This window comes from Hemicordylus capensis, chromosome 1 (assembly GCF_027244095.1).
Source record: "Hemicordylus capensis ecotype Gifberg chromosome 1, rHemCap1.1.pri, whole genome shotgun sequence".
NCBI classification, from domain to species: Eukaryota; Metazoa; Chordata; class Lepidosauria; order Squamata; family Cordylidae; genus Hemicordylus; species Hemicordylus capensis.
This window is the reverse complement of record NC_069657.1, coordinates 396753492-396768750: the sequence shown is the minus strand read 5'-3', so window position 1 is coordinate 396768750 and position 15259 is coordinate 396753492. Positions and strand designations below refer to the sequence as shown.

At 43.1% G+C, this 15259-nt stretch overlaps 2 protein-coding genes across 4 annotated transcripts in view; one reads left to right on the top strand and one right to left on the bottom strand.

The window, feature by feature from the left end:
* LOC128339364 (uncharacterized) overlaps window positions 1-15259 on the bottom strand; it is an 84044-nt gene that overhangs the window by 61974 nt on the left and 6811 nt on the right. The window lies entirely within an intron of this gene.
* Window positions 7129-15259, top strand: part of TCTE1 (t-complex-associated-testis-expressed 1) — a 38541-nt gene continuing 30410 nt past the window's right edge. Inside the window, exons 1-2 of one of the 3 annotated variants that reach the window (XM_053304703.1) lie at window positions 7316-7544; window positions 12114-12175. The gene's annotated coding sequence lies outside the window, so the exon portion shown is untranslated. The other 2 variants (XM_053304696.1, XM_053304688.1) reach the window with 2 other exon arrangements.

The window sequence follows — 15259 nt, the reverse complement described above, 5'->3', positions numbered from 1 at the left end:
CTATTCATCCTAGTGAACTGTAGGAGACAGAACCCACTTTCTTTCCTGTCTATTAATAGTCATCAGCAGACACACAGATCCTGCTGGCATCTGGGCAGAATGGAGCATACAACGCCCAAGAAATGCTGGTGTCTGATGTGACTTAGTGGCCTGTTGGCTTGGCCCACTGTGCTATTTTCTCCTTCCAGATGCAAAAATCATTTTACAGTCATTTTCAGAGATGCTGAACTCCCTTTAGTTTGTAAAAGATGGGAAGCTATTGCCTCCTATTTGGAAGTGTGTGTGTGCGTGGGGGTGGAATATAAATTCCTGTAAGGATTTAGCAGTTGCAGTAGATCAAAGCACTATGACCATCTTCAGAAGCGATACTCAGATCTGCTTTTGCATTTCCCAAATCCGTTATTCAGCTGTAAAATGAACAGAGTAACTAGAGTGTATATTTGATTTTTAAACAGCTCTCTTCTATTTTCTGTCCCATATGATCAATATTTGCAAGTGACATATTCCAAACTAAAAGGCATTCTTAGCATCACTTGTGAAACTGAGTTCAATTGGACTTACAATACTCCCAAGTATGCATACATAGGACTGCAGCCTTAAGGCACAATCTTAAGCATACATATGGAAATAACTCCCATGCACTAAAAACAGTGGCTGACTTCAGAGCAATGAAACACTTTGGGTAAGAACTTTGTACTAGTGCACAACTGCTGTACTACCTAATTGTGCGGACCGCTGCGTCACTACAAGCACACCTGCACAACTTGCAACACGCCTCACTTGTTTTAATGGGAACTTTTGCACAAGAGTGCTACAGCTCAGCCCTGCAAATCCCCATTTGTAGCACAACTATGCTAACTTCTCACATGCTAACTTCTATGCTAACTTCTAACTTCTCACTGAAAATTTCCTCATTCCTCAAGCAATTTATTGCTCTGAATGTCAGCCACTGAAAATTCCCTGATAAAATGACAAGTCACGTGAAACATTCTGAAAGCTGATCAAGCTACTTTGATATTTATTTTATTTATTACATGTATACCCTGCCTCTGAATTGCTGAAGAGGCTCACTAAGTTAAAAACAGGCATCAACAGATCCACTTGCCAGCTTGTCAGGGGCAAGTGCCCTCAGCCCTCTAGGGAAGTGCATGGAACTGGTTCAAAGGACCAGCGGTTCCACTGGTTCGAAGACAAGGGGCACACTCAGGCACTTTGGGTACTTCCGGAGATGTAGGCAACGGGTGGCAAGGAGGTACGCTGCCACCCTGACGGACCCTTTACTAATGGAGCAAAGAGGGAGAGCGGAGGGAGGGGTAAGTGCACCCTCCCCTCTTAAAGACAACCTCCCTGCCTTCAAAATCCCCCTGCCTAGTTCTGGGCACATCCCTACAGGGCATCCAGCACCACACAGATCTCCTCAGAGTTCTCATTTCCCCTGCCATTTTTGAAAAGGTGAGAAACAGCAAGAATCCTTTCTGTTTCTCATCATCTCCATATCCCAGTACAAATGACAGAAGACCTGCTTCTTTCCTGAGCCCTTTGCTTGTGTGCCAGAAAAGGATCTGAAGGAAGAGATCACAAATAATGGCTGGCTTGTGAGCGAAGCCTAAATTTGTAGATCCTTGATTAAACATAGGATTAAACATAACACTCAATAACAAAATACACACTTATTGTGATACCCACATCAAGCAATCATCTTTATTACAGTCCTAGACCAGCATAAAACAATACAAAAGGGTATAAGGCATAGTAATATAAAAGCAATAGAACTATAGAATAGTTCTAAACAAATCTATAGAACTGAAGCAAATAAAGCACTGTAGAGTTGTAAAATCTACTGCTTCTGGGTATGAGACCTAAATAATGAGGCTGTAAGGCTGCGGCGTCATTAAAATCTAACCAGGTACAGAACTATATTAAAATTGATTATAAGAGAGTGTATTAAAATATTATATTAAAATGATAATATTTTATATATGATAAAATGATACTAATTATAAATTGATACTATATTAATAATTATAGTAAAAATTGATTACAGATTAAAATGATAAAAATGCAAGTGCTTTCTCTACCCAGATATTTAATTATAGGAACATAGGAAACTGCCATATACTGAGTCAGACCATTGGTCTATCTAGCTCAGTATTGTCTACACAGACTGGCAGCGGCTTCTCCAAGGTTGCAGGCAGGAATCTCTCTCAGCCCGTACTGTATGCTTTGGTAGTTTGTTGGTTCAATAAATAAAATCTTGTCCTATTAAAAAAAATAAAAATCTTGTCCTATCTTGGAGAAGCCAGAGAGGGAACTTGAAACCACCTGCTCTTCTTCCCAGAGCAGCTTCTTCATCCCCTGAGGGGAATATCTTGCAGTGCTCTTGCAGTGCTCACACATCAAGTCTCCCATTCAGATCCAACCAGGGCAGACTCTGCTTAGCTATAGGGACAAGTCATGCTTGCTACCACAAGACCAGCTCTCCTCTCCCACAAGATCAATTGCAGCTATCCTTTAGGGCTTGTGTTTAAAACACTACCATCAAAATTTAAGGTTTAGTTCTTTTAATAGTGCACCTCAAATGTAACTTGAGAAATGTAGGTTTTAAATTTCTAAATTTTAAATTCACATTTATTTATATTCACATGAATATAAATAAATTCATTTATATTAGATTCATATAAATGAATTAATATAAATTCAATTATATGAAATTCACATAAATTCATGCAGCTGGCCACATTTGAAATTGAGCAAAATGTTATTGCAGCTTGAATCTCCTCCCAACAGCTTATCATTCTTTTCCCACGAGGTATTAGTTGCCTTGTGGCTTTTTCTTCTGCTCTCTTTTGCACAGAAGCAGCCTCTATAAGTGGCACAGATGTTCCCTAATTCAGATCTAGTCCATTGCATCAGGTTATACTATCTCCTTATTTAAGTTGCTTTTCTGACTGCTACTCATGCTGCCTTTTTGCTTAAAGGAGAGGTTGTCAAAGTGATTAGGCCCCAAATATGACCTTCTGTACTAGAAAGGTTGCTCTCCTCTGCTGAGAAATGTCTTGTGGGATTTGAATATCTCCCTCTTTAAAGTATTTTCTGCAGTACATCTGAGTAATTAAAAGAGCCTGGCTGCTCATTTTTGTAGAATCAACCTTGGATAATAAGATTTTTATTTTTAAAACATGATTAGGCAGTGTCACTGCAGTCATTACTTCCCTGATTATCGTGTTGAAACCACCAATCCAGATAAACGGTATAAATGAAGATTAGCTGAGAGATAACATAAAAGAGATATAATTAGTTAGTTATGCTGCTTTTATGTCTCTAGCAACTCTCTTACAGCACAGAGTGAGCACAATGAAGCCTTTAATATCCAAACCTCGATTACCCAAAACATCTGCTACCTGAACTTGTGTGCCCACCCTCACTAACACCTGCACAAAACCCTTTGTTTATACAGCATGAAAACAACAAGTTTTTCTTTCATCCCAACAGTTAACGAGAATGAAAGAGGAGAGAGAAAATAGTTGTGGGGCTGTGAAAGCAAGCAGCATCAGCAGCAACATGGGCTTATCGAATCTTTAGAGGAGGGCAGAGAGAAGCAGCAGGGTGTCAGAACATTTTCTTATGGATCTTAAGATTAGAACACTTGACTATCCCAGTACGTATTCTTACCACTCTCCTAAAAAGATATCTTACCTGTATAATTGCAAAGAATCTAAAAACACGTACCCAGAATTGCTCATTTAGTACATGGCTGTGATTGTCACAAAACGAGTTTGATATTCAACATGCCTCTACAAGGCATCCAAGAGATGCTAGCCCTAGCCTTTTAAAAAACACCCTTTTCTAAATCCTGAAAGAAGCTTATAGAAGTGATAATGGGGATTTTTATACGGATAACAAGACTCAGCCCTGGAACCTGTTTTCAATGGCAAAGATAAAGTAAAACCAGGCCCTACGCATCAGAGATTAGGAGAAGGGCTTCTGGACCAAAGAAAGCACGATATCTAGGCAGACTTGAGTTAGGGAACCTCTCATTAAATGATTTGTGGATATACAAAACGGCCTTCGGTCAAACTGTTTGCCAGCAGATGTTTGCAGCTGGTAGGGAGTGGACATACTCCACCCATCTACTTTGGTGAGGACTGAAACAATTTGGCAGCTTTGAACATTGGAAGTGAAGGAGAGAAAAAGTTTTGAGTTTTGTAGCTGGCTGGAGAAAGCAGCTTCTATGGGGCTGCTAATACTTGCTCCTTTGTTTCGGGGAATTTCATGCCTGTTTTAAAAAATGGGTTCTTGCTGCTCCCACTTCCTCAGTTGGTAGATATTTTACATTGCATAAATGCACAATCTTCCAAAATTTTCTTCTGATGAAGGAACTACTAGGTAAAAGGCTTCCCCTCAATTTTTCTAGCACTCTGGGGACTGGGACTCTTGAAGAAATACTCTTGTAGTTGCAGCTTCTGGGCAGAAGGACTGTAGCTCAGTGGAAGAGTATCTGTTTAACACACAGAAGATTCCAGGTTCAATTTCTGGCATCTCCAGATAGGACTAGGAGGAAAACCCCATTGGAAACCGTGGTCGCTGCCAGTCCGTGCAGACTGTACTGAGCTCGATAGACCATGTTCTAACTTGGTATAAGGCAGCTGCTGCCAGTCGCTGTACTATAAACACATAACTGCCAACATGCCCCTATTTTCCCATGCACATGAATGGGAAAATAGGGACATGTTAGCAGGTTTGTATACAATACAGAGCTGGATGGACCGATGGTCAGATTCGGTATATGGTAGCTTACTACATAATCAGATTTATTTATTTATACAGGCAAGTCTCTCATTTGCACTTTGTACCTCACATTTATCACCAGGGTAAGATGCAGTGTAGAAAATATACTCATAAATGCACAGCTGGGGGAGTCCTTCTATCATATTATCATCTTTCAGCTAAGAGCAGCAGAGCAAGGTTTGGGATATGTGTCTCCCCAGGTTGGTGAGGCTTTGAATGGGATAACCTAGGGCACTTTTAGAGCCAGGGGGTTAGTCTGGGATTGTCATGCTTTGTTCACTCATTCTTTCCAAGGTGTTCACACCACCTCATCACCTGTCCATCATCCACCTGTATTTTCCCCATGCTCAAACTGTCACATTTATTAATGCAGAAAATCTGACTTTACCTCTCTTCAGAACGATGGTACAGCAGCACAATGACTGTATGTGTGAATTGGTGGTGGTGGTATCATACTTTTTGAGAGAGGCATGCTGGGGCAGCCCTTCTATGTGGCAGGGTGGAGTAGTCATCTTGGGCACAGACACAAGGAGAAAGCAACCAAAATGATCAGGGGCCTGGAGCACCTTCCTTATGAGGCTAGGCTACGGTATCTGGGAGGACTCTTTACCTTGGAAAAGAGCCAAATAAGGGGAGACATGATAGAGGTGTATAAAATTATGCATGGAGTGCAGAGGATTGTCAGAGAGAAATTTTTCTCCCTCTCTCACAACACTAGAACTAGGGGTCACCCCATAAAACTGAAGGTTGGGAAGTTTAGGACCAACAAGAGGAAGTACTTTTCCACACAGCACTTAATTAATCTATGGAATTCCTTGCCATGGGATGTGGTGATTGGCCACCAGCTTGGATGGCTTTAAAAGGGGCTTAGACAGATTCACAGTGGACAGCTCTATCAATGGCTACTAGTCTGGTGGCTTTCTGCCACTTCCAGCCTCAGAGGTACGATGCCTCTGAGTACCAGTTGCAGGGGAGTAACAGCAGGAGGGAGACCATGCCGACAACTCCTGCCTGTGGGCTCCCCATCGGCATCTGGTGGGCCACTGTGTGAAACAGGATGGTGGACTAGATGGGCCTTGTGCCTGATCCAGCAGGGCTGTTCTTATGAGAGGCACAGGAAGCAACAAGCCCAAGTCTCATCCCCTTGCCACCATCCCACATAGCCTCTAACGCCTCCCCCCACCCCAGCCTCTCTGCACCCTTCCTCACTCCACTGTTTATTTCCCCCTCTTCTCCCCACCACCAAACATCCCTCCCAGCCACCACTTAGTTTGTTAGAGTACTTAGGTGTTGCTGCTACTGCCTCAGCAGCCTGGCCTGAAAAAGCTGAGTACCCGTCCACAGATGAGGGGGGAGCCAGAAAAGTGCCCTACTGGGTATCACCTCAGGCAGCAAAATGTCTTATGCCGCCTCTGGATGCATGGCCAGAGACAACAGGCTACTGTGTGTTGCCTCAAACACGCTGCTATATGTATATGTGTGGAAGGAAGGTTGCAAATCCACAAGTGCAAGAAGAGAGCTGGTCTTGTGGTAGCAAGCATGAATTGTCTCTTTTGCTAAGCAGGGTCTGCCCTGGTTTGCATTAGGATGGGAGACATGTGTGAGCACTGTAAGAGATTCTCATCCAGGATGGGGGGGAGCCCCCTCTCTGTCATCTCCAAGATAGATCTGAGATACTCCTGCTTGCAACCTTGGAGAAACTGCTGCCAGTCTGTGTAGACAATACTGAGCTAGATGGACCTATGGTCTGACTCAGTATAAGGCAGCTTCCTATGTTCCTAAGTGAAAAAGCAGCAACTGTCAGCCCTTACAAGGAACACATCTCGAAGCGCCCCTAAGAACAACAGCAAAGCACACCCCACTCTTCTCTACCGCCACAAATAGAATACAAACCCAGGCTGCTGCTCCAACAGAAGACGACGCTTTGGAACAGCATGCCCGCCCATAGTCCCAACGGATCCACGTTTACTCAGAAGTCAGCCCCGCACACAGGGGTGCATGGGACTTTCACCTACTGTCTAGTAAGCATGTTCAGTTCAGTGTTTGCAGCCTCACAAACACAAAAGCTCCAGAGAGGGCCCTTGATCACAGTAGGAAGGAGAGTGCAGTCTTGCAGCCTGTAACTCTAATTTTATTTCAAGCTGCTGGAAAGAGAGAAAAGAAGAAACAAAAACAAAGCACCTGGAAGAGGAACGTGCGATTCTTATCTCACACCGGAGGAGGTGCGAAAGAGAGACCATCAATCCCGGGCACGTGTTGCCCGGAGGCATCAAGCACGGGGTGGGGAGAAGGGCCGTTCCAAAGCGCACGAGTGCTGCTCGGTCCAATAGGAGCGGCTGCTCAGCCCAACCCGCAACGAGAACGAGAAGCCGCCGCCGGCTCGCCGTTTTGTAAGAAGTGGCTTAGACGTTCCTTCTCGCCTATCCCCAAAAAGGCAACGGGAGACGCCCCCTTTCTGATTGGAGGCTGCGCTAGGCTCCCGCCCCTGAAAGGACTAGCTGCTCCGCTCGGCTCTTGGGAGGTTTGTAGTTCCCGCCCTTGGCAACCCTTCGCTTCCCTAGCAACGGTCTCCGAGGCCTGAGAGCGGCCCAGCAGGCTGATGCAGCCTGAGCCGGAGTACGCGTTGGGGCTACTCAGTGAGGAGAGCCAGCCTTGCCACTTTCGGGGTAGCCGCGGCGGCGTGTGTAGGAACCTCTGACGTTTAAGAGATGCCGTCTGTGTAGGGGAAGCAGTGGATTACCCGATGAATAAAAGCGGTTAGTGAGTGAGGAGCCCCTTAAAGCAAGAGTGTTGCAGTTTCTCTCCTCCCCGCCGCCCCCCGTCTGCTTAAATGTATTGTGGGTTATAGTACGGGGCGGAAATGAGAGTTTTTCACATCGGAAGCTACATAACCCTTAGAAACATATTTTTGGGTGGCACAGCGCAGCGGCCTCCCTGCAAAAAGTGGGGATAACAAAAATTGCTGCTTCCCCGCTGTACTGATGCAATTAGTTGAGAAGTTGCTGGATTGCTGCTTTCTTGCTCTGTATGTCGGGCACTATTTTTTTCTTTTTAGTTAGTACTGAAGAAAATATTAAAATAAATATATGAAATAAATGGATCTTATTTCTGAAATCCAAGCAACTGAACTGAAAAACCCTAATGTTAAAAAGCAAATGAAAATTTTGCCATTTCGATGAAATGCTTATGGAGCCTGTCTTCACACAGATAAAATAAGTGCAGTGCTTTTTCTCCTTACTGGTTATATTATTAAATCATGGCCTTTTAATCTGTGGGTAAATGATACAGATTGGAAATTTACTACATTTTGGCATTTCATTGCATCTTTTTCAATGGTACTACTGCAGTGCAGATGATTTAGGCACAAGAGTGGGTGAAAGAATGCATACATTACTTTATTAACTGCCTTCTACTTAATAGTATCTCAACTTGCTGTTTAATGTCAAGTAAGAAAATTATGCACATTTTAATCTTGCATGTAGTACTAGTCATACTTCCAGCCACAGTTCACCCGATCCAGGTGATGAGTGAATACAGAAGACCATTTACAAATGGCAGCATTTCACAGTGAGTGTGAAATCACTTGTAACCTAGCTGTTTATATTGGCCTGCAAAGAGATGAAGATAATATTGATATTTCATACATAAGCTAGGAGAAGGAGGGAGCAAGAAACTAGGGGTGTGCAATTCGGATTTTTGGTGTTTCGATCCTGATACGAATTGAAACACCCCTGATTTGTTTTTGGGTCAGAATCTGACCCTTCTGAATCACCCCAGATTCAATTCGGATCTGAATTAATCCAAATCTGAATCTATTCAGATTAAAAACTAGGTCCCAGGGCCAAAAGAGTGGGGTGGGGTGGTAGTGCCTAATGGGTGGAGGCTACCATCCAAATTGCAGAGGAATTGGACAAAGGGCTTATTTTTGGTGAATTGTTGAAGTTTTAGTATCTTTGGGGCAGATTTGGGGCATAAAGTGAGATCTGGGGCAGAAGAGTGGGGTGGGGTGGTAGTGCCTAATGGGTGGAGGCTACCACCCAGATTGCATAGGGATTAGGCAAATGGATGATTTTTGGTGAATTGTTAAAGTTTACGTGTTTTTAAGGTTTTCCCCCATAAGGTATAATGGAGGTGTAGATTCTCTGGTAGCAAATGAGAGTGGATTCATGGTTTGTATTGAAAATCTCATTTGCTACCAGAGAATCTACACTCAGAACATCTCAGAAACAACAGAACCCTGTATCCCATGGGTTAGCAACCCATGGGGTCGCCTGGCACCCTCTGTTCACTACACCGCCACTCGCTCTGGGCCACCCCAGTGCCCCCCAAGTGTAGTTATGGGGCTGCTGAAATCTCCATTACACCTTATGGGGGGAAACCTTAAAGACCCATAAACTTCAACAAATCACCAAAAATCAGCCCTCGGCCCAAATCCTTTGAAAAAATTCTGGTAGCTTCCTTGCCCCCTACCAGTCTGTGAAGACAATATTGAGCTAGATAGACCAATGGTCTGACTCAGTATATGGCAACTTCCTATGCTCCTATGTTCCTATACTCCATTATACCCAAAATGGAAATTTTCCATTTCGGGACCCGAAATTTTTATTCCACTGCTTCGCAGGTGGGGGTGGGGAATTGGGGGTATCCCATGTTCCAACTACCCCACAAGCAACTGGGTACTCAGTTTATATTGTAGAAATTTTTAGACTCTTCATTATGAGGAAAGGTTATTAGACACCAAAGAGCCTAAACACTTGAAAACAATCCTAGAACATAAATGGAGTAGTACCCCACTGCCTTGTGGGTGGGAGTGGGGTGTAGTTGGCACTTGGCAGTTGACAGTTGGCACTGTCAAAAAGACAGTCGAAATGAATAGAAGAATGAAAGTGTGTAATGAATCCTCATAGGGATTCATTGAGGGAAAGTATTATACACCAAAGAATCCAAACACTTGAAAAATAGTGACCACACATTTTGCTCCATAACTTAACTTCTACAAGGGCTAGAGCTTAGCTTTTTTTTTTATTTGGAAGCTGGGAATCTTGGGGAATTATTAGGAAAGATCCAAATCCCAAATCAATTCGAATCAAATCAGGCGTGATTCGATTTGTACTCGAATCTAGCCAATGGACCACAGGGGTGATTTGTTTTGTCTCCGAATCACCCGAATCAGCTAGATTCAGGTACAAATCGATTTGTACCCGGATCAGTTTGCATATCCCTACAATAAACTTTGACAATAAATAAATTTTGACAGGACAGATCACCAGCTTACATAGTGGTTACTTATGCACTGTTGTAAGCTATTGTTTGTTAAGTAATGATGGGTGTCTATTCGCCCATAGATATAGATGGCTACTAGTCTTGATGGCTATAGGCTACTTCTAGGTTCAGAGATACGATGCCTCTGTGTACCATATGCAAGGGAGCAACAGCGGGAGAGGGGGTCTACCTTCATTTCTTGCATGTGGGCTTCCCAGAGGCCTCTGGTGGGCCACTGTGGGGAACAGGATACTAGAATAGACAGTCCTTGAGCCTGATCCAGCAAGGCTCTTCTGATGAATGTGAACCCAAGGTACTACAGGGGGATCTCCCTGTATTATGTAATTATAAACCACCCTGCAGGCTGAGATTTACATACAATTAAAAAACAAAATTGGGTTTTTGAGTGTGGCTGCCAAAATAGCCACCCTAAAAAACCTGGCAGCAGATGATAGTTGCAGAGGGCAGGGCTTCTCCTTCATTGGGCTGCAGATGTAAAAGGGAACTCCTGGCTGCCATCCCTTCTCCACAGCAGCTCCAAACAGCAGTAAGGGCTGGGAGAACAAGATGGCAACAATCCTCACTGCAACCCAGGTGTTTTGGTGGCAGCTATGGCAGGCCAATGGACTCCCCAGAAAAAATGAGCCCAGTCACCAGCTGAGTTTGAGAAATTGAGTCACCAAGCCTTATTCTCTGTGTCATCTCTGTAGCAGATGCAAACAGCATCGGCTCAGAGCCAGGCTCAGACAGTGGCTGCTTTGAAGCTATGGCATCTCCTCTGGAAAGAGGTTCAGTGGGGAACCTCTTTGTTGTCTTTTTGTAAAGGCTGCAAGCAGTGTTCCTTCTAATTTTTTTCATCTGTGCAAGAATTACTTTTGTTCTGGGTGGTAGTATCAAGGCGGTATGTGTGCACATGCATTCAGATTCAGCCTAAGTGGGATCTAAATTTAACTGAGCGGACATCAAAAGTCTTGTGTGTGCACGCACATGCGCACACCTTAGAGTGAACACTGGCTTCAAGACTTATCTCTTTTGTTTGTCTTTTGACTGAAGTCTTATTTTCTGTGTTTTGGTCTGTTTGATATTTTGATACTACTATTGTTTATTGGCTTTTGGTTTGCTTTGATGTATTTTCTTTTTATTGTCTTCTAAAAATTGCTTTAAACATTGGGAAATACGGGATAAAATATTTTCATTAAAAATAATATTTACATATATACTAGAAATAGAGCAGGCATGGTGGTATGTGATTACCATGTCGGGAGGTACTGTGAATTGATTCAGTGTGATAAGTGATTCACTGCAAGACTTGGCACCTTACAACTCCCCAAGCATTTGATCATGGAGTTAATTCAAAACACCTTGTGGAATAATTATCACACCATAGCAACCTAACTTTTGGTCACATGGGTGCTCATTAAAGACAGAGTGTCAGTGAGCCACACAAGCTTTATATGAAAAATATATATTTTAGCAGTTTGTCGAGGTTCCAATCTAGATTTCTTTAGAACACTGCCATTTCTTCGTATAATGTATATTTTAATTGGGGTGCTACAGAAAACTTCTTCTAATGGACAAATGCTTGGCAATAGTTAGTACTCGCTAGAGTTCAGTTTTTAAAATTTATTTTAATGTTCAAATATATATCTTTGCCAATCTGCCTACAACAAGCCCTCAAGGTGCAAAAGGTTTTAGCTACCACTGGGTACTTATATTGTTGGTCAGAATAAATGTTGGACCAATGTGTCTAAGATGAAGAGAGTGTTTTGTGCCCTTGACATTAATTCATGTATTTTGCCAAGCCCCTCTTTAAAGGTCAAGAGCCCCTCTTCTGCCAGGGCTGTGGAAACCTGTCTCCTCCTGTTGCAGTGCACTCTGTTCACATGCAGCCAGTAGCTGTTCAGACTTCCAGCTTTCTATGTCTGCCAGACCCTTTTATCAATTTTGTGACATTGTCTGAGAACAATGTTTTTAGCTCATATTCTTCCTGCTGCTCCCAAGGAGATGTTCCCTCCCCACTTACAGACTTTACCCTTGTTTATTGTCACTATTTTTTTTTTTAGAGCCACAGTATCTAGGAAGGGATCAGAAGATCATAAAGTCCAATTGCCCACTCTACAGAAAGGTCAGCACACACCACACACCCACAAATTAACTTGCATAGTCTAGGTCAGTGGTGCCAAAAGAGAGAGAAGAAGCTACCAAAGAGCACTACACAAGATGCCTGCAGAGTGGATTATTTCAGATCATTTAAGAAAGTGAATTCATAGTATGCAGCATTTATTCATGTTCCTATTCAAAGCTTACTCTCTCCCTCACCCACCCCTGCCAGCTTTTTCATCGATCTAACATTTAATTCCACACACTACCTTAATTTTTGTTTTTGAATGTAAAGGTAAAGTTGTGCCATTGAGTCGGTGTCGACTCCTGGCAACCACAGAGCCATGTGGATTTCTTTAGTAGAATACCAGAATTATTCTACCATTGCCATCTCCCGCACAGTATGAGATGATGCCTTTCAGCATCTTCCTATGTCATTGCTGCCCAGTATAGGTGTCTGGGAAACATATCAGTGGGGATTCAAACCAGTAGTTTCTTGCTTCCTAGGCAAGTTACTTCCCTGCTGCACCATGTAGGAGAGCTTAATTCCACTGAAGTTCGCTGAAAAGGCTGTCCAAGGCGCTTTCCAGACTAGACTCTACAACGGGGTCAGGATGAATCTCGGAAGTGTGATTCCACACTTCCTGTGTCGTGGCGCCGCAGTCCCTACACGGACAGCAGGGCGCCGTTCACATTTCCAATGCCATGTTGTGAATTTAATCACTGCGATATAGAGCAAGGACGTTGCACATACGGTGTGAAAAAGTGGCTGTTTTTTTGAGTTGTTAGTTGCTGCGAGACTGCTCCCCTTGCTGTTTACGGCTCAAATGCAACTTGCCTGAAGACTAGTGAGCAGTTAGTCTGGAAAGTGTCCAAGCAGCAGAGGCGTATCTAGGGAAAATAGTGCCTAGGGCAAACACTGAAATTACGCCCCCTGTCCAAGCATCTGACACCCATCTTTCAGATAACTTTACCATAATATCAGCTGAAAAATACAAGTCAGGCTCGTTAATCTTTTAATATTTCAAAAACTATTTAGCAGTGGACGTAGCCAGACCAAAAAATGCTGGAAAACTACAAATTTCAGTATGCTGCGGCTCATGAAATACCCAAATACTATGTGGAGGTGTACTTGGAAAACTAAACAGAAGTGTCTGTCTAATTCTCTGCTATGCATTGTAGCATCACCATTACATAAGTTTTAAAAATCAATGGAGAATTTGACTTTTCCCAGATACTCTGTAAATAATTAAAGGATATGCAGAGTAAACTGTGTCACTGCTTGGAATATATTCTAGTATTTCAGAAAGACAGTTAAAAGGAGAGAAAGAGAGCAAGAAACTCCAAGTGGGCCTTAATATTAAGGATTTCACACTGATTCAAAGACAAACTCACCATTAATAGCCATATTAGCAAGACATCAGATTTAACTCACTTATCACAAGAAGCAAAGTAAGAGCAAATGAATACAATCCTAGCTCACAAGCATCAGCTCAGTATTCACAAGTCCTGATTCTCTGTACATAGTGCCAATCTGAATATGTGTACAGTGTCTTATATTATATAATTTTTTAATTTTTTTTTTACCTGTAGCCCCTTCGGGGGGCTTCCTAAAGGCTGTGGGGTTTTGTTTTGTTTTTGCAAAGGTTCCCCCTCACCCCGCTGGCCTCTAGGGCCTTGCAGGTACCATTTGAGTATGTGCGGTGGCCATTTTAAAAAATAATCTTTTTTTTTAAAAGGCCACTGAAAATAAAATGGCCACCGTGCATGCTCAAATGGCCTCTGCAAGGCCTGGCATGACTTAGGGCCTCACAGAGGCCATTTGAGCATGCACAGTCGCCATTTTGTTTTCGGCAGCCATTTTAACTTTTTTTTTAAATTTTACAAAATGGCGCCCCCTCTTCAAGTGGCACCCGGGGCACGTGCCCTGCCTGCCCTATGCTAGATACGCCCCTGCCAAGCAGATCAGTTTTCTACCACCATTGGAAATTAAACTGCTACTATTCAGCTTGTGTGAGGAAGAACTTGCAAATGTTTTCTATAGTGGATCTCTGCCATCATAACATTTCTAGAATGTGCTTCATCTCTGCTAACCCTTCTCCTGCTTTCCCCCAATTTTTATCATACACCCCACCCCCACCCCCAGACTTGCAGCAGAGGAGAAATGCTGCTCCTGCAAGTAGCAGGGCTTGGGTGGATTGGAACAATTATATGAAAGAATAATGTGTAGTGCCACAAGTCTGGTTTTGCATCAGGCTTAAACATGAGCTGTAAAGCTTATGTCCAAGATTTATTTTGGCAGAAAACAGGATAATTGGACAGAATACCATAGGGATGATAGCCAGAGTAATTGAATTATATATATAGCAGGAATAGAAGGGTGCATGGGGCACCTGGGCACTGTCACAGCTGGTAGTGACCACTGAATTCTAGAGCTTGATATTTGGTCACCACTGAAAATATTCTGCCAGAGTTCTGCATTGAAGTAACTAAAACTGAGCTACAGTTGTCAATATATGCACTCTTTTGTAATAAAATTGCAGAATACTCAGGGTTTTATGCTATAGTATACACTCCAAAGAGGTGTGCAATGAGCTGCCTACACAGCAGGACTTCTTCCGGGTCCTCTCTTTATGAAGGGAACCCTCCATGCTGCCCACAAGCCACTCCCAAAACTCAGGGAGCATTTCCAGACAGCAGGCTTTACTGTGGGTTTACTAAGAGACTATACAGAGAATTCAAATTTGCCCCCCAAAACTGACGCAAAAGGTGGATTTTTGTACCCTGGACATAAATCAGGCTACACTCTAACACTCTGTGAAAAACCCAAATCGTGTCTGGAGTGCTCCCCAATAGCTCACAGGGACTTCGGGGTAAATCTGGCTGACATGTGAATGCACACCCTCTATTCCGGAGAAGCGAGCTAAAAGTCTGGAAATGCTCAGGTAATTCTCTCTGCAGCTTCCTTCTGCCTCAAGAGTTTCTTTGAATTGTGGCCACTCAAAGAGCTGCAAGTACCATTTGGGGTGGTGGTGGGATAGACTGTTTCATTTATAGGCTACAGTTTGGTCATGTCGGTTGATTATTAAGGCAAGCTTTAAAAAAAAAG